General features: G+C 44.0%; 1 long non-coding RNA gene across 1 annotated transcript in view; it reads right to left on the bottom strand.

Annotated features, from left to right (window-relative positions):
* Positions 1–19,050, bottom strand: part of LOC145511319 (uncharacterized) — a 54,117-nt gene that overhangs the window by 13,550 nt on the left and 21,517 nt on the right. The window contains exon 3 of the long non-coding RNA XR_014057794.1: positions 12,964–13,036. This is a non-coding gene — a long non-coding RNA (uncharacterized LOC145511319). The remainder of the gene's footprint in view (positions 1–12,963; positions 13,037–19,050) is intronic.

Raw genomic sequence — 19,050 nt, 5'->3', positions numbered from 1 at the left:
TCATGTGCATTATCATCATTTAATTTATTATATAGTAATAATTCTCATCATTTGTTATTATTATTTCGACATCTCAGCTGGAAAATCACTGATACTCAAGAGTGGTGAATTAACTTGCTCATGGTCCCTCAACTTGGCAGCAGCAAAACCAGGGTTTGATCTCAAGTTGGGCTGAGTTCTAAGCCAATTAATTGCTCACCTCTGCCTCCCCACACACTTGCCTTTGAGGTGCTGATCACTCAAGGAAGTGACTCTGTGTCATCAATTGTAACAGAAAGAGCCTTGAACTCAATACAAGAAGATCTGCATTCTAGATGACCTGGCTCTGGCCACTGCTGTGCTCTCACTAACAAAATAATAGAATCAGGAGATGGACTTTATAGCTGCAACATTTGATAAGTTTTATAAATTCCTGATTAATTCACAGAGTTCTGATAACAAAAATGCTATCATTTTGGCAGGATGTTTGTGTGTGTGTGTGTGTGTGTGTGTGTGTGTGTGTGTTCAGTCACTCAGTTGTGTCCCACTCTTTGGGACCCTATAGACTGTAGCCCATCAGGCCCCTCTGTCCATGGGATTCTCCAGGCAAGAATATTGGAATGGGTTGCCATTTCCTCCTCCAGGGGATCTTCCCAACCCAGGGATCAAACCTGCATCTCCTGTGTCTCTTGCATTGCAGGCGGGTTCTTTACCGATGAGCCAGAGGGGAAGCTCGGCATGGTGTTTGTGAAGTGTTAACTACAGTCCAACCAGTCCATCCTAAAGGAGATCAGTCCTGGGTGTTCATTGGAAGGACTGATGTTGAAGCTGAAACTCTAATACTTTGGCCACCTGATGCGAAGAGCTGACTCATTTGAAAAGACCCTGATGCTGGGAAAGATTGAGGGCAGGAGGAGAAGGGGATGACAGAGGATGAGATGGTTGGATGGCATCACAGACACAATGGACGTGGGTTTGAGTAGGCTCCGGGAGTTGGTGATGGACAGGGAGGCCTGGCATGCTGCGGTTCATGGGGTCGCAAAGAGTCAGACACGACTGAGCGACTGAACTGAACTGAACTGAACTACAGTTGATATGTCTTTACAGTGAAAAACAATTCACTCCTGTTCTTTTGTTTCTTTATTTATTAGCCCAGGGCACTGTGCTGGGCACTGTAAAATATTGTGAAATGTACTATTCTTAACAGACTTTTAAACATCTTGAACTTTTTTCCCCAAAGTAACTCATTGTCTACTCAGGCACATTTCATTTTGTTGGCTTTAGCAAAGACTGTCCTGGGATGGGACCAAACTGCCAGCGTGTCCTTGAGTATATCCATCAGAGAGCAGCTGGCAGACCTTTTCTGGGGTCGGGGAGCCAGGCATGAGGCCAGGATCCGACCCAGCAAGAGAGCAGGCAGGCAGGGTGGCCCGGGGGAGGGGAGCAGCAGAGGACAGGTGTGGGGACAGTCAGGAAACCCCGCTGAGATGGAGCCTCTAGAGGCCCAGGTAGCCCCGCAGGTCAGTGTGGGCCACTCATGTTAGCTCGGGAGGGCTCACCTGGAACTTTTTTTTTTGGCCATGCTGCACAGCATGGAGGATCTTAGTTCCCCAACCAGGGATCGAACTCATGCCTCCTGCGGTGGAAGCGCAGAGCCCTAACCCCTGGACCACCAGGGGATTCCCTCACGTGCGTTTTGAAGGAAGGAACCCAAGACCTAAATTTGCACCACCTGACATTTGCCAAGAAAGGTGAAGGCCAGCTGTCTGAAGGAGGAAAATTCCCAAGAGGGGCAGCAAGAAAATGCCAGGAATTGAAGGACAAAGGGACCAAAACCCTTCATTTTCCCTGGACCACAGTGAATAAAGCCAGGGGGGCAACATGGAGGGGCCCCCCTCCAAGAACATGGGAAAAAGTTTTCTCCAAAGTGCTCTCCTGGCAAGTCTATGTTTCATGTAAGAGGTTAGTCATCTGGTTAATCCAAGAGACTGTTGAAATGTGATCAGAAACACTCAAAACGCCAATCCAAGAGGACTCAAGAAGTATCACAGGAGGCCAACTTGGGGTGTAACTGTAATTAGACAATCAGGAAAATTAGTCAATTATATTGAACCCTATCTGGAGAAATAGTGAGCTTGAAAGCACAGCCAACTTCACACACAGAATAAGGAAACGTGAAGATGTACTGGGGGATGGTACTCACACAAACTCTCATGAATGGAGTGGATAGAGCAACCCACAGACCCCAGCACTACAACTGGATTTGAAACCCAATGTCACTCCTCTGTCCAAGGGATTTCGCAGGGAAGAATACTGGAGTGGGTTGCCATTTCCTTCTCCAGGGGATCGAACCTGCGTCTCCTGCGCCTCCTGCATTGGCAGGCGGATTCTTTACCACTGAGCCACCAGGGAAGCCCACTTTCTAAAGCTACCCAGAGTGGAAGGTCAAGTAAAGAGTTGGAAAGATAAATCCACAAACTTAGACAGAAGAGAATAGTTTTCTATTTACACAAAGAAAGAGGGGGTGTTTTCGTATGTATGTGTGTCTGTGTTTCAGACAATGTTTTAAGACAATAGTGATCCTGAATGGATACCTCAGGATAAAGGAAGAAGCCCCAGACAAGAAGGAAATCTGCCTGAGGATGGGACTCAGGAGGAAAGGGATGCAAACATACAACCCCAAGTGTGGACTGAGAGATAACAAACCAGGGCCAACAAGAATCGGAAGAGGTTTAGCAGAGGGGCCTGCCTTTATCTGCAACCACAGAGGAGGACAACTCAGACCAGGACAGGACGGAAGCCTTTGCCGGACACTGTCCTGGGCTGTGTGCTGAAGACAAACTTGCTCAAAGAAGAACTAGGGAACACAAGATTTCACAACAAAGTTCAGCTGTGTGAGCTTCCTTCTCCTACCAAGAAGTTGTCTGGATGCTCTTCACCATTCATTCTGCCTGTTAATAAGTACATGCGTGTCTGGAAGTCCCTAGCCTTTGCCTCTTTGTCTATAAGTAAAGGATAATGTTATTCACCATGGAGGACCATCTTGGGGATTTAATGTCATTGCAGATGTAAAGGACTTAACAGGGTATGTTTCTGACATGGGTCTTTAGGAAATACTTGTTCTTTCCCCAGATCTCCATATTTCTATTCTTTAATACAGATACACTATATTTTTTTCTACTTTTTATTTTCTATTGGAGTATAGCCAATTAAAAAAATTGGAGTGTAGCCAACAGATGTTGAAGCTGAAGCTCCAATACTTTGGCCCCCTGATGTGAAAAACTGACTCATTGGAAAAGACCCTGATGCTGGGAAAGACTGAAGGCAGGAGAAGAGGACGACAGAGGATAAGATGGTTGGATGGCATCACAGACACAATGGACGTGGGTTTGAGTAGACTCCGGGAGTTGGTGATAGACAGGGAAGCCTGGTGTCCTGCAGTCCATGGGGTCGCAAAGAGACACGAAAACTGAGCGACTGAACTGAACTGAACTTATATCCAATTAACAATGTTTTGATAGTTTCAGGTGAACAGTGAAGGGATTCAGCCAAGCATATACCTGCATCAATTCTCTTTCAAACTCCCCTCCCATCCATACTGCCACTTGACATTGAGCAGAGTTCCCTGTGTTATCCAGCAGGTCCTTGTTGGTTAGATACACTGTTTTTTTATGAAGAATTTTTGTGGTTAGGAAACTCTCCAGGTATCTAATCCACCAAAAGTGATGTGACAATAGGTTTTCTTTAACATATATATGTGTGTATATATATATATATATATATTTAATGGGATTTTTATTGAGCTGTAATTCACAGAAAATATTATATTAGTTTCAAGTGTACAACATAGTGATTAGATATTTGTATATATTGCTGAAGGATCACCACAGTAAGTCTAGTTAACATCTATCACCTCACATAGTTACAAATATTTTTTTCTTATAGTGAGAACTTTTAAGATCTTCTCTCTTAGCAACTTTTAAATATAAATACAGTATCATTTACTATTATCACCAAGTTGTACATTAATGTCCCGGACTTATTTTATAACAGGAACTTTGTACCTTTTGACCACCTTTTCCAGTTTCGCCCACTCCTTACCCACTGCTTCTATCAACTCCTTATTTCCCTAGACTCCATATTTTTAAACTAACAACAACAACAACAAAAAAATATGTCCCCATCTGACAGAAAAGGAACCTGATGCTGAAAAGTCACAAAGCTGGTAGATATTGGAGCCAAAATGCAAACATTAGTTTTCTGATTATAAATCTCGCCTTCTTCCCACTAAACCATTAAAATCTTGCATTTCAATTCCATACTTTTAGACACTTAAAAGCAGAGTGCTACGGGAGTGTGTGAAGCATTCTGAATCACAGTTCACAGATAACATTTTGGAAAAGTTTAATTGGAGTGATTTCTGAGTTATCCCTTTGGCGGTAGGAAGGGAAAGAAGTACTAATGCAGAAATGTGTGTATGTAGTTCCCAAATATAGTTGATTTTGATTATTTGACTGAGAAGCAAGGAATAAGTAAAATTAGCGATTCTTCGAGTTCACAGACGAACACTCAGGCCACATGTAATTAATCACAAGCTTTTTCTTATGCAAATACTTCAATATGAAATCATATCCATAAGTGCAACTGTGAAATTTTTTAGGAAATTGAAACAGAACACAGTTCAACTGTTGCAAGTGTGCCTTACTCTCTAGCTTTTTTTTTTTTTTGGCTGCACCAGCAGCCTGTGAGACCTTAGTTCCCCAACCAGGGATCGAACCCATGCTCCTTGCCTTGAAAGGGGGAGTCTTAACCACTGGAGAACCTGGAAAGTCCCTAGCTATATTCGTATATAATGCTAAACAATTTCTGAAAAGAGAGCTGACTTTTCAAATATATTTTCTGAGTGACTTTTATTACAGATTTGAAGATATTCTCCCATTTTTTTCAACTAATGCACATATTTTCAGTCACAGACTATGTCACAGTATGAATGACACTGTTAACCACTGTCCGGAAAAGCACACGCCTGACCTATTTTTTAATGAAAGCCAAGAAACACAGAACGTGGCTTTGTAACAGTGACTGTCCTACTATAAAGATTCCATGGATGGCTGCAAGAGTGGCTATCATCATCACTTGCTAGCTGAGGGACCTTAACTTTCTTAAGCTCTTTTTTTCTAACTTGGGTAAAATTGCTTTACAATGTTGTATTAGTTTCTGCTGTACAACAACGTGAGTCAGCTGTAAGTATACACATATTGCCTCCCTCTTGAGCCTCCCTCCCACCCCCTCAGCCCACGCCTCTAGGTCATCACAGAGCACTGAGCCGAGCTCCATGTGCTATAGAGCACCTTCTCACTAGCTATTTTACACATGGTAGTGTATATAGGTCAATGCTACTCTCTCAAGTTATCCCATTTTTAATTTTTTTTAATATTTATGTATTTGACTACATCTCGTCTTAGTTGAGGTGCACGTGCTTAGTTGCCCCATGGCATGTGGGGTCCTGGTTCCCTGATCAGGGATTGAACCCACATCCCCTGCATTGGAAGGAGGACTCTTAATCACTGGACCACCAGGGAAGTCCCCACTTAAACTCTTTAAGCCTTCATTTCCTTAACTGTAAAATGGGGATGGGCTTTCCTGGTGGCTCAGTTGGTAAAGAATCTGCCTGCGTTGCAGGAGACCTGGGTTCGATCCCTGGATCAGGAAGGTCCCTTGGAGAAGGGAATGGCAACCCACTCCAGTATTCTTGCCTGGAGAATCCCATGGACAGAGCAGCCTGGCGGGCTACAGTCCATAGGGTTGCAAAGAGTTGGACATGACTGAAGTGACTTAGCACAAATCTTTAGAAGAAGAAACAAGTTAAAGAGGGGAGGAAGGAGACAACAACCAAACCATGACACCCTTGTCTTTTTAAAAAATCAGACAACCTAGGCACTTGCCTAGGGGTTCAGTGGTTAAAAAATCTGCCTTCCAACACAGGGGATGTGGATTCAATACCTGGTCAGAGAACTAAGATTCTGTGTGCCCATGTGCTATAACAAACACCAAGCACAGTCAAAAATAAAAATAATAATAATAATTAAAAAAAAAAAAAAGGACAGCACAGTTACGTTGACCACCGTAGGGAGGACCCAACACCAAGTTCTGAGTACAGACTTGGCAAAAATGAAGACAAAGAAGTGTTTCCCCACTGTGTGTTTCCCTCCCCCCACCCCAAGCCTAGGGATGCTCAAAATCTCTTGGGTTATAGGGCTGGAGTGAAATCAGAGATCATGAGGAAAAGGGCCAAGACTGGAGCAACAGACAAACATGGAAACAATAGCGATGCCACCATTCACATGGCCAAGAAAGGAGCCCAGAGTTACAGGAAACAGAGGATGAATTCTGACCCCAGGGCTAAGAGTTCAGCCCAGAAGACCAGACAGTGAGTGTGAGCAGAATTTTGGGAGGAGGAAGAGAGAACATTATTTAAATGTTATTATTTTAAGCCTTTGTTGAATTTGTTACAATATTGCTTCTTTTGCTTATGTTCTGGTCTTTTTTTTTTTTTACCATGAAGCATGTGTGATCTCAGCTCCCAGATCAGGGATCGAAGCCCCACCCCTTGCATTGGAAGCCAAAGTCTTAGGCACTGGATCACCAAGGAAGTGTCTCTAAATCTTATTGTTGTTGTTGTTGTTATTGTTCAGTCAGCAAGTCATGTCCAGCTCTGTGTGACCCCATGGACTGTAGCACGCCAGGCTTCCCTGTCCCTCATCATCTTCTGGAGTTTGCTCAGACTCCTGTCCATTGAGTCAGTGATGTCATCCAACCACCTCATCCTCTGCCGCCTCTTCTCCTCCTGCCCTCAATCTTTTCCAGCATCAGGGTCTTTTCCAATAAATTGGCTCTTCACATCAGGTGGTAAAAGTATTGGAGCTGCAGCTTCAGGATCAGTCCTTCCAATGAATATTCAAGGTTGATTTCCTTTAGGATTGACTGGTTTGAACTTCTTGCTGTCCAAGAGACTCTCAAGAGTCTTCTCCAACACACAGTTCAAAAGCATCAATTCTTTGGCGTTCCACCTTCTTTATGGTTCAACTCTCACATCCATACATGACTGCTGGAAAAAACTATAGCTTTAACTAGGTAGACCTTCAATTCAGTTCAGTTGCTCAGTCGTGTCCGACTCTGTGACCCCATGAGCTGCAGCACGCCAGGACTTCTTGTCCAACACCAACTCCCATAGCCCACCCAAACTCATGTCCATTGAGTTGGTGATGCCATCCAACCATCTCATCCTCTGTCGTCCCCTTCTTCTCCTGCCCCCAATCTTACACAGCATCAGGGTCTTTTCAAATGAGTCAGCTCTTCACATCAGGTGGCCAAAGTATTGGAGTTTCAGTTTCAACATCAGTCCTTCCAATGACACCCAGGACTGATCTCCTTTAGGATGGACTGGTTGGATCTCCTTGCAGTCCAAGGGACTCTCAAGAGTCTTCTCCAACATCACAGTTCAAAAGCATCAATTCTTCAGCGCTCAGCTTTCTTTATAATCCAACTCTCACATCCATACATGACCACTGGAAAAACCATAGCCTTGATTAGACAGACTTTTGTTGGCAAAATAATGTCTCTGCTTTTTAGATATGCTATCTAGGTTGGTCATAACTTTCCTTCCAAGGAGTAAGTGTCTTTTAATTTCATGGCTACAATCACCATCAGCAGTGATTTTGGAGCTCAAAAAATAAAGTCTGACACTGTTTCCACTGTTTTCCCATCTATTTGCCATGAAGTGATGGGACCAGATGACATGATCTCAGTTTTATGAATGTTGAGCTTTAAGCCAACTTTTTCACTCTCCTCTTTCACTTTCATCAAGAGGCTCTTTAGTTCCTCTTCACTTTCTGCCATCAGGGTGGTGTCATCTGCATATCTGAGGTTACTGATGTTTCTCCCAGCAGTCCTGATTCCAGCCTGTGCTTCCACCAGCCCAGCGTTTCTCATGATATACTCTGCATATAAGTTAAACAAACAGGGTGACAATATACAGCCTTGACGTACTCCTTTTCCTGTTTGGAACCAGTCTGTTGTTCCATGTCCAGTTCTAACTGTTGCTTCCTGACCTGCCTACAGGTTTCTCAAGAGGCAGGTCAGGTGGTCTGGTATTCCCATCTCTTGAAGAATTTTCCACAGTTTATTGTGATCCACACAGTCAAAGGCTTTGGCATCGTCAATAAAGCAGAAATAGATGTTTTTCTGGAACTCTCTTGCTTTTTCGATGATCCAGCGGATATTGGCAATTTGATCTCTGGTTCCTCTGCCTTTTCTAAATCCAGCTTGAACATCTGGAAGTTCACGGTTCATGTATTGTTGAAGCCTGGCTTGGAGAATTTTGAGCATTATTTTCCTAGCATGTGAAGGTGGACCTTCAATCTTATTGAATTGTATTTAATGGTGGATATTGTTTTATTGTTTAAAATATGCAGCTGCTCCACCAGCACCGTATGCATGCTGCTTCGGAGAGGCGGCCCATGTGTGCTATGTGGCGAGTCTGTCCAGTTTCCAGGGCTGGGGAGTGGAGTGAATGAATAATCACTGCTCTTTGTTCAACCCTTCATTCCAGAGACCTGGACAGACTCTTCCGAAGACAGCCTTTGAGCAACAGAGGATTACACCCAAGTCTCCCCTGGCAGACACAGGTGATGGAGCTCACAGACAAGGCTGGGGCAACATTCCATGGCAGATTAAGATGGAAACTCATCACTCCAGGTGAAAGCCAGGGGCAAGGGAAAGCGTGCCCTGCCCCCATACTAGGAGACAGACACATAGGATTTCTTCCAGTGTTATTAGCAAATGGAGTCCCCAGTATTTAAAAGAATGATTGAAGGGAATTGCATTGGAAACAGGAAAGAAAAACAAAAACCAAGAATACTCAGTCCGAGGGAAGGACTGATGCTGAAGCTGAAGCTCCAAAACTTTGGCCACCTGATGGGCAGAGCCGACTCACAGGAAAAGACCCTGATGCTGGGAAAGTTTGAGGGCAGGAGAAGAGGATGACAGAGGATGAGATGGTTGGATGACATCAGCAATTCAATGGACATGAATTTGTGCAAACTCTGGGAGATGGTGGAAGACAGGGAAGCCTGGTATGCTGCAGTCCATGGGATCACAAAAAGTCTGACATGACTGTGCGACTGAACAAAAAAAAAGTGAAGGAGGCCCCACAATTTCTCAGTTTCTAAACCACTTCCAAGGCCCAAGTATTTGCACCAACGCAAAGTGGGCTGCTTTGAACACATACTTCATCCCATGTGCCTCCACGATAGGGTTGGAAAGGCACTGGACACGGACACCCAGCAGTCAGTACCTGCTCAGGACCTCCAGATCCACTGAGCAGAGAACTCACACCACCACCAGCAGTGAGATGGCACTGATGTTCCTGAGACTCTGGGATCCTGTTATTCATCAGAGCTAGAAGGCATAGGCTCTGGACTCTTCACCAGAGAAGGCTCTTCTTTTTCTGTGTTCTAAGTGGGAGGTTTTTTATTGAGGCTATTCCAATCTTGGGGCTTCCCTGGTGAAGTGGTAAAGAATTCACCAGCCAACGCAGGAGCTGTGGGTTCGATGCCTGGATCCAGAAGATCCCCTGGAGAAGGAAATGGCAACCCACTCCCGTATTCTTGTCTGGGAAATCCCATGAACAGAGGAGCCTGGCGGGCTATGGTCCATAGAGTCACAAAGAGTCAGATACAACTTAGCAATGAAACAACAAAGTCCAATCTTCCCTCCACCATTTTGTACCAGATATGTGCACGCTTCATCCAGGCTCTCTCCTGAATGGAGGAAACAAAACCAGACAATTTGACCATGGCTATGCCCACACTCCCAATATGGAGAATGAAAAGCAGCATAAACCAGTTGACAGAGAAAGGGATGAGCAAGAATGTGGAGACCAGCAAGGGCCAGCACTGACTGACCCTCAATGGACTCCAATCTCTAGTACTCATTCAAGTCCCAGGTTGCAGCCCTGCCCTTTGATTTCCCTCACCCTGAAAACAAAATCTCCCCTGTTGCTCAGTTCAGTTCAGTTCAGTCGCTCAGTTGTGTACGACTCTTTGGGACCCCATGAATTGCAGCACGCCAGGCCTCCCTGTCCATCACCAGCTCCCGGACTCTACCCAAACCCACGTCCATCGAGTCAGTGATGCCATCCAACCACCTCATCCTCTGTCATCCCCTTCTCTTCCTGTCCCCAATCCTTCCCAGCATTAGGGTCTTTTTCAATGAGTCGACTCTTCGCATGAGGTGGCCAAAGTATTGGAGTTTCAGCTTCAACGTCAGTCCTTCCAATGAACACCAAGGACTGATCTCCTTTAGGATGGACTGGATGGATCTCCTTGCAGTCCAAGGGACTCTCAAGAGTCTTCTCCAACACCACAGTTCAAAAGCATCAATTCTGCGGCGCTCAGCTTACTTCACCGTCCAATTCTCACATCCATACATGACCACTGGAAAAACCGTAGCCTTGACTAGACGGACTTTTGTTGGCAAAATAATGTCTCTGCTTTTAAATATGCTATCTAGGTTGGTCATAACCCTCCTTCCAAGGAGTAAGCGTATTTTTATTTCATGGCTACAATCACCATCAGCAGTGATTTTGGAGCTCAAAAAAATAAAGTCTGACACTGTTTCCACTGTTTCCCCATCTATTTCCCACGAAGTGATGGGACCAGATGCCATGATCTTAGTTTTCTGAATGTTGAGCTTTAAGCCAACTTTTTCACTCTCCTCTTTCACTTTCATCAAGAGGCTCTTTAGTTCCTCTTCACTTTCTGCCATCAGGGTGGTGTCATCTGCATATCTGAGGTTACTGATGTTTCTCCCCCGGCAATCTTGATTCCAGCTTGTGCTTCCACCAGCCCAGCGTTTCTCATGATATACTCTGCATATAAGTTAAACAAACAGGGTGACAATATACAGCCTTGACGTACTCCTTTTCCTGTTTGGAACCAGTCTGTTGTTCCATGTCCAGTTCTAACTGTTGCTTCCTGACCTGCCTACAGGTTTCTCAAGAGACAGGTCAGATGGTCTGGTATTCCCATCTCTTTCAGAATTTTCCACAGTTTATTGTGATCCACACAATCAAAGGCTTTGGCATAGTCAATAAAGCAGAAATAGATGTTTTTCTGGAACTCTCTTGCTTTTTCGATGATCCAGTGGATATTGGCAATTTGATCTCTGGTTCCTCTGCCTTTTCTGTTGCTCAGGCTATCTCAAATCAGTTTTTGTGATTTGCAAGCAGCAGAGTCCTAAGTAACAAAGAGCTTCATTCCAGAATTTGAAACATTCCTTTTTTTGTAGAAACAAGCTCAACATTTTGAGACTTTTAAGGCTACAGGAATGATTAGAAGGGCTTCCCTTGTAGCTCAGTGGCTAAAAAAATATCCATCTCCAGTGCAGGAGACTTGGGTTCGATTCCTGGAGAAAGAAATGGCAACCCACTCCAGTATTCTTGCCTGGAGAATTCCATGGACAGAGGAGCCTGGCGGGCTACAGTCCATGGGGTCACAAGGAGTCAGATACAACTGAAGCCACTCGGCATGATTAGAAGCACAGACTCACTAAACAGACAGGTGGAGCATGTTAGATCATTAATTAGATCATAATCTCACTCTGACCATCTTTATCCCAACTTGTTTCTGTCACGGAATTACAATTTCCTCACTCAGTCACACCTTAAAAGCAGGTCTCAGTCTATGGGGTTGCACAGAGTCGGACACGACTGAAGCGACTTAGCAGCAGCAGCAGTTTTCACCACTACTACCCTCCTCAGTGCTAACAGAAAGAAAGGGTGGGATTTGGGGTGGGGATGGGGGCTTGGTGACCAGGAATCGACAGTGTGGGTCCCACACAGTCATGAGCCTAGTTGAGCTCTTCGTTGATGTCCTGAGCAAGGCTATCTGCTTCAGAATTGGATTTGAAGAACTCCACGTCTCACAGGAAGAAGCAGTGAGGGAGAGTCATCCTTGAAAGCTGAAGATGTGATCTGTGAGGCAGCGTGGAACACAGGGACCCAGGGCAGTACCGAGACGAAGAGGGAAGAAGGAATTAGCAGATGCCCCCAAAGACACGCAAGGCAGACAGATGCTCTGATTGGAAGGTGTTTCATTTACCAGGCTCTGAAGCAAAGGGAGACTTTGAACAGGTACATTACAGCGAGTCAGGAGGAAGAAGGGTACAATTGCACAGGATTGAGGAGCAGCCCAACGCACCTCTCTACAGGAAGCATTCTCTCTGTGTATCCCAAGGAGCGTTCAGAGGCGAGTTCATTCATGTGTGTAAAGTGTCATTCTTTTTCCCATCCTTAGAACTCAGGGACCAATTCAAACGAGAAAAATGTAAGGAATTTCCCTGCCCTAGCTGATAAGGTCGGCATCTGTTTACTGCCTAACTTAGCAGAAAACCCTGCTTGATCTTTATCAAGTGATGAGATAAACATTTGTATAGAATGCATATGTTTCCTCTTTAAATAATTTAAATGTGGTACTTTAAGAACTAGTGAAGCTGAATTATTGACGTCCAGAGGGTCACTTCACCCCAATAATCTTGATTTGGTTATCACGTATTTGGGAAATTGATGGAGTATAAATGTTGAAGTGTCAAGTAATAAACTTTCCTTAGTTCAAAGTAAGACTGAATTAAATAAATAGGAGTCAGAATTCTTTGAGGGAATTAAAATTAGATCTGTTTTTAAACAGAATATTATAAAACTGATATTTAAATACAAGTGTACATGAACCTTCAAACTTATTACCACCTACCTACCTGATAAACACTGATTCAAGAAACTGCTGTGCTGAATCAAATCAATTCTCTTCAGGTCATCCAGTGACGGTTTAATTATCTTGGCATAGCTTTGGCTTTTAACTGCAAACACTCCACTCATTCTCCCCACACACAGTGTATTACCAGCATATGGTACAAAACGTGACTTACTAGAAAGCTACTTGCAAAGGAGGTCCGTAGAATGAAGATTTCTCAGATGTCTGTGACGACACTTTTGCCCCTGCTGTTAAAACATATTTTGTAGATTTAAAATGTACACATAGAACCAAAACTTCTGAGTTTTCATCTTTGATGACTGGATTTCTGAGGGTGCCAAGTCTTTTTTCAAGTTGCTCGTTTTAGTAAACCTCTTTGTCAGCCCTGCGTTCTCCAAGAAATGACACCTGCCCATATGTTCATCTGTCCTCTGTCGTCTTGGTAAGTCCCCTGCTATGTTGCCAAGGCAACATACCTGCTACATCACCACAAGGAATGGCTATCTCTTTGCTGGACTTCTGATATCAAATACAACACTTGACTTTCAAAACCACGGCTTTTCATCCTTAGGGTAAAGGTTTCTTCCGTGGGAGGTGAGGCAACAGGCATTCTCAGGGGTTACCTCAACTGTTCTCTTAATCAAGAGCTCCTTCCACAATCAGGAAGCCAAGACCCCTAAGCCCACAGCCTCCTGTCTTTCACCCTACCAGACTCCATCTCCCACTAAGGCATCTAGAAGTGCTGGGGATAGGAAATCTCTGGCAGGAAGACTGACAGAAGCAGTTTTCAATATTCAGCATGACTCAGAATAGACCCCGACTCTTTGGAAAAGATCCTGATGCTGGGAAAATTAGAGGCAGGAGGAGAAGGAGACGACAGAAGATGAGATGGCTGGATGGCATCAACTTGATAGACATGAGTTTAAGCAAGCTCCAGGAGTTGGTGATGGACAGGGAGGCCTGGCGTGCTACAGTCAGACACAACTGAGAGACTGAATAACAATAGAATAGACCACAGGTTGCACAGTAACAATACAGCATCTGGACTCAACCCTTCCTTGCTTCTGACTCAGTAGCTGTGAAGTGGAATCCAAGGCTCTTCTCAACCAGCTCCTGGGCAGATGTACAACAGAGTCTGAGGAAGAGTGACCTAGATTTCCTCATCCGAGGACCAAGTTAGACAATGTTTTTGTACACATGGGACCTGGGTTTCTTGCATCAGCTCTGCTGGAATACTGGATTGAAAATACAGATTCCTGGACCCCGCCTCCTAATTCAGAATCTGAGCACGGGATCCTGAGGTCTGAAGTTTAAGAAGCATGCTGAGGAGGTTATAATGACACTAGAGACCAAACAGACCTGGAACCAAATCTCAGCTCTGCCACCTAAGCAACCAAGTGTGCATGTTCAGTGGCTCAGTCATATCCAAATCTTTGCAACCCCGTGGACTACAGCCCGCCAGTCTCCTCTGTCCATGGGATATTCCAGGCAAGAATACTGGAGTGGGTTGCCATTTCATCCTCCAGGGGGTTGTCTGGATCCAGGGATGGGACCCGCATCTCCTCCACTGCAGACAAATTCTTTACCACTGAGCCACCTGGAAGGTTAGGCAATCGTAAAGACATTTAAAGACAATTTCTCTGTCATCTGTAAAAATGAGAGTGATGCTATCCACCTCTTGAAGGGATTGTGCACGTTACATCACAGAATCCACGCATTCGGGTCTGTTTCTGAGCAGCCCTGGTGCTCTCAGCTGGCAAGGAGAGCGTTATCTATGACATTAAGCAAAGTACACCATCTAGCCCGGTCGTCATTTCTGAGTAATGATAGATTCTTTAAAGGACAGATAAACAGGGATAACTTCTTCCAACCAAAAGTCCAACATGCTTTATTTTATTTTTTGATGTGTACCATTTTAAAACCTTTATTGAATTTGTTACAATATTGTTTTTGCTTCGTGTTTCCATTTTTAGACCTCAAGACATGAGGGATCTTAGTTCCCTGACCAGGGATTGAACCCACACCCCCTGCATTGGAAGGCAGGGTCTTAATCGCTGGACCACCAGGAAAGTCCCTCAACACACTTTTGAGAGACAGAGCAAGAAAGCTCCAGAAGTGAAGATATGATTGCAATCATTTCGAAAATCAATCGATCCATGAAATATTTCTGTATTTCATTAAAAATCTGGACACTAGGGAATGGCTTGTATATGTGTAATTCCAGAAGGGAGACAGATAATAGAACTGCTGCCTTGGAGAATGGTGCTTGGACACCTGGGTCATTCCCTGTGTGGGCTATTTCCTGAACTTTAGAGGGAGGACACTTCTCTCTACCAGACTCTTGTTTCCTAAGCTTGGTCAAGTTGAAACTCTTGCTGCAGCTGTCACTGACCTTCCAGGCTCCCAAAGCACTTCCACAGTGCTGTTCTAGTGATGCATATGTAATCAGCAGTGAAGTTACTCCTTGTAAATTTGCAATGACCATCTCATAGTTCGGGGTGTGCAGTCAAGGTGATGGGCTAGCATGTCTGAGTTAATGTAGAAGCAAAGCATAACCATCTGATTCCTCTGTTTCTAATTTCAGCATGGCAGTCAAAGGCTGCTGTTCATTTCCAAGTGGCCCTCTGAAAGTAAACAACTCACAGGAGAAAATAAAAGCTCCTCAGAAGTGGCAGGGGTGACCTTCAACACCTATAACCCTTCACATTGATCAGACCCTCTCCGCTTGAGGTGTGCGGAGAACACACGCCTGATGTTGAAAGTAGCACTAGGAAGACAATTGAATAATTGGAAAATAAAACCTTTGGGGAAGGGCTAAAGGAAATAAGATATTTAGCCTGGAGAAGAGAAGGCTGAGCAATGACCTAATTAGAGGCTTCAAGTACATGAAGAATTAATCTACAACAGATGGTGACCAGCTGTTTTCAATTCCCATTGAATACAGTACAACAGAAAATTGGCTTAGAGGGTAATATAAAGGATTTGGGATAGATAAAAGAAGGAATTTACTGGTTTTTGAGGGTCACAAAGGTTAAGAGGAGATAGGCTCTATTACTTAGGGAGATGACAGCCACTCTGTCCCTGAGGTTTCCTGGTTTGGATGGGTTTATTGAAGTGCATTGAGGGGGAAAGAGAGCTTTGTTCTGCTGTGAAGGCCAGCCCCGCTCTGCGGCTGTTCATCACACCTGTGCCCTTGATTCATATAGCTTCTCATGGCTATATTTTTGTTTTTCCTAAGTCATCACGATCACACCCAGTGATTTATCAAGTCCCAAGTGTGTGCTGGGCATGGTGAAAGAAAACTACATAGATTCTACCTTTTAACCTTCAAAGTTTTGCCATTTGACAGTTATAAGCATTGATTGGGTACCCCCAAGTGCCAGGCACTGTTTCAGGAATAGGGGGCTATTCATATACATAAGACACGATTGTTCTCAACAACAGCAGAGTATGTGTGTATGTATAAGTGTGTGTGTGTGTGTGTGAGTGTGTGCATGCACACCCGTGCCAGTGCTGGGGAAGTAGCAAGAGAAGTATGTCATAATCAGGAACTTTACACATATAACAAACAACAAGGTCCTACTGTGTAGCATAGGGAACTATATTTAATAGCTTGTGATCAACCATAATGGAAAAGAATATGAAAAAGAATGCATGTATTTGTATAACTGCATCACTTTGCTGTGAGCAGAATTAACACAACTTTGTAATCAACTGTATAAAATAAAACAAACACACATACCTACCCCGATCCCTCCAGAGACTGAAATGCCTTTCAGTTCAGTTTACTCCCTCAGTCATGTCCAATTCTTTGTGACCCCATGGACTGCAGCATGCCAGGCTTCCCTGTCCATCACCAACTCCCGGAGCTTGCCCAAACTCATGTCCATCGAGTCAGTGATACCATCCAACCATCTCATCCTCTGTCATCCCCTTCTCCTCCTGCCTTCAATCTTTCCCAGCATCAGGGTCTTTTCTAATGAGTTAGTTCTTCGCATCAGGTGGCCAAAGTATTGGAGTTTCAGCTTCAGCATCAGTCCTTCCAATGAATATTCAGATATGATTTCCTTTAGGATTGACTGGTTGGATCTCCTTGCAGTCCAAGGGACTCAATATTTTCCCAATATGATCCACCAAATCATAATCTTCACCTGCAGGTTGATAACTCCCATTTATTACTATAAAATATAATAAGAAACACATTATGAAACACTCACGCACACACCCAGGTGACTCAGTGGTAAAGAACCCACCTGCCAATGCAGGAGACCTAAGAGGCACGGGTTCGAACCCGAGTCTCCTGCCTTGCACATGGATTCTTTACCACTGAGCCACCAGGGAAGCCTAGGGCTCTGCCTGGAACCAATTTTTATGGTGGTGTCCCATGGGAGTTTAGGGTCTGTCATGGATGGTAGCAGTGTGGAACCTGGTTTCCTAATTTCAAGAGGATAAAGATGAGCCACAAATGTCTGAAGCCTGGAGGTGTTGATTCCCAAGGCTGGGGAGTAATAGCTAGTCTTGGGGGGTGACGGGTATAGCCAGTGCTTCTGGATGAATCATCTGCGTCTGAATAGAGGCAATGTTTAGACAGGGAATGATCTTTCTCTATAACTCACAGATCTTATGATTTCAACAACAATCAGGTGTTCTCAGAGCATGGGGGTAAGAAGGGTGAACCAGAAGGCAGTGTTGGAATAGCCACATTAAGGGGAAAATAAGAATATCTTTCCTGGGACTTCCCTCATGGTCCAGTGGCTAAGACTCAGCACTCCCAATGCAGGGGCCTTGGGTTCAATCCCTGGTCAGGAAATTAGATCCCACATGCCTCAACTAATTTTAGTTTGCATGCCACAGGAAAGATGCAGTGCAGTCACACAAATAAATAAGTAAATACAAATAAATATTTTGACTGTAGCCCACCAGGCTCCTCAGTCCATGGGATTCTCCAGGTGAGAATACTGGAATAGGTTGTCATTTCCTCCTCCAGGGGAGCTGCCTGACCCAGGGATTGAACCCGTGTCTCCTGTGTCTCCTGCATCACAGGTGGATTCTTTACCACTGAGCCAGAGGAGAAGCACACAAATAAAAAAAAATAAAAACAAAGAATGTCTTCACCATCTAGGTTTGTTGTTATCCATGAATCACAGCAGTCGGCAGTGAAAAATTATTAATCACAGGAACAATGTTTAAAAGAAGCACTCAGTGGAAGACAGGGCTCCAAAGAAATTAACTTGTATGAGTAGTGAGTGAACAACATTATCACTGGAAATATAACATATCTGAAGCAGTGATTGGTCAGATCCACAAGTGGGGAAAATAGCTAATGAGCAAGTAAGATGTACAATAAATAATTCTTAAGACTTTTAGAGTTCACACATTAATCTCTCACTGATAAAGTGTTTGAGCATGGAGTGTACTTTAGAGGGTAAAAATGATTCATCATATGACTCACAAGTCCATGAACCTGTGGCTTCACCAGTATTGAGAAAGTTTCTGTCATAAGAGATCTTTGTTGGTTGATTGGTTAGTTGGTTGTTTTGGGGATTTTTTGTTTGTTGGTTGGTTTTTGTTGGTGGTGGTTTGTTTGGGGTTTTTTGGCTGTACCTTGCGGCATGTGGAAACTTAGTTCCCCGACCAGGGATCAAACCCATGCTGCCTGCATTGGAAGGCAGAGTTTTAACCACTGAGTCGCTGGGGAGGTCCCACATGTGGGGGATTTTTCAATCAGAAAAACCAAGGACCCATACTTTCCAGTTGTCATGCATTTTCTTATATGCCATGTACAAGCCTATGCATATAACATCTCAGTCAATTCAAAGATGAAATTCAAAGAATATATTGATGGAATCCTCAATATAAATTTTTGAGCGTATGCTATGGAATTGGGATACTTTCAGAGAAGACTGTAGTTAGGAGGAATTTGGAGTCAGACAGATCTGGGTTGTTTCTCAGCTCCTGCCTCTTAACTTGCTGTGTGGCTTCAGGTAGATTCCTTAATCCATCTGAGCCTATTTATTCATCTGTAAAGGGAGGTAACAAGTGACCTTATCACATAGGATTATCACAGATATTAAGTGAGTAATGTGTGCCACGTGGTTAGTACCAAGCCTACTAAACAGTTTCTGTCCCCCAAACAGTAACTGCTACTATTGTTGTGTTGTGTTGTTGTTGTTATGTTAACGGCTAATTCTAAACCACCTTTCCCCGCCCCTCCCAAAGAAAGGGGGACATTCCTACTCATGCTTCAAGTAAAAGGCGTTTT

Source organism: Giraffa tippelskirchi, chromosome 6 (genome assembly GCF_054371585.1).
Source record: "Giraffa tippelskirchi isolate mGirTip1 chromosome 6, T2T-mGirTip1v1.2.pri, whole genome shotgun sequence".
NCBI lineage: Eukaryota > Metazoa > Chordata > Mammalia > Artiodactyla > Giraffidae > Giraffa > Giraffa tippelskirchi.
This window is presented reverse-complemented; position numbering and strand designations above follow the sequence as displayed.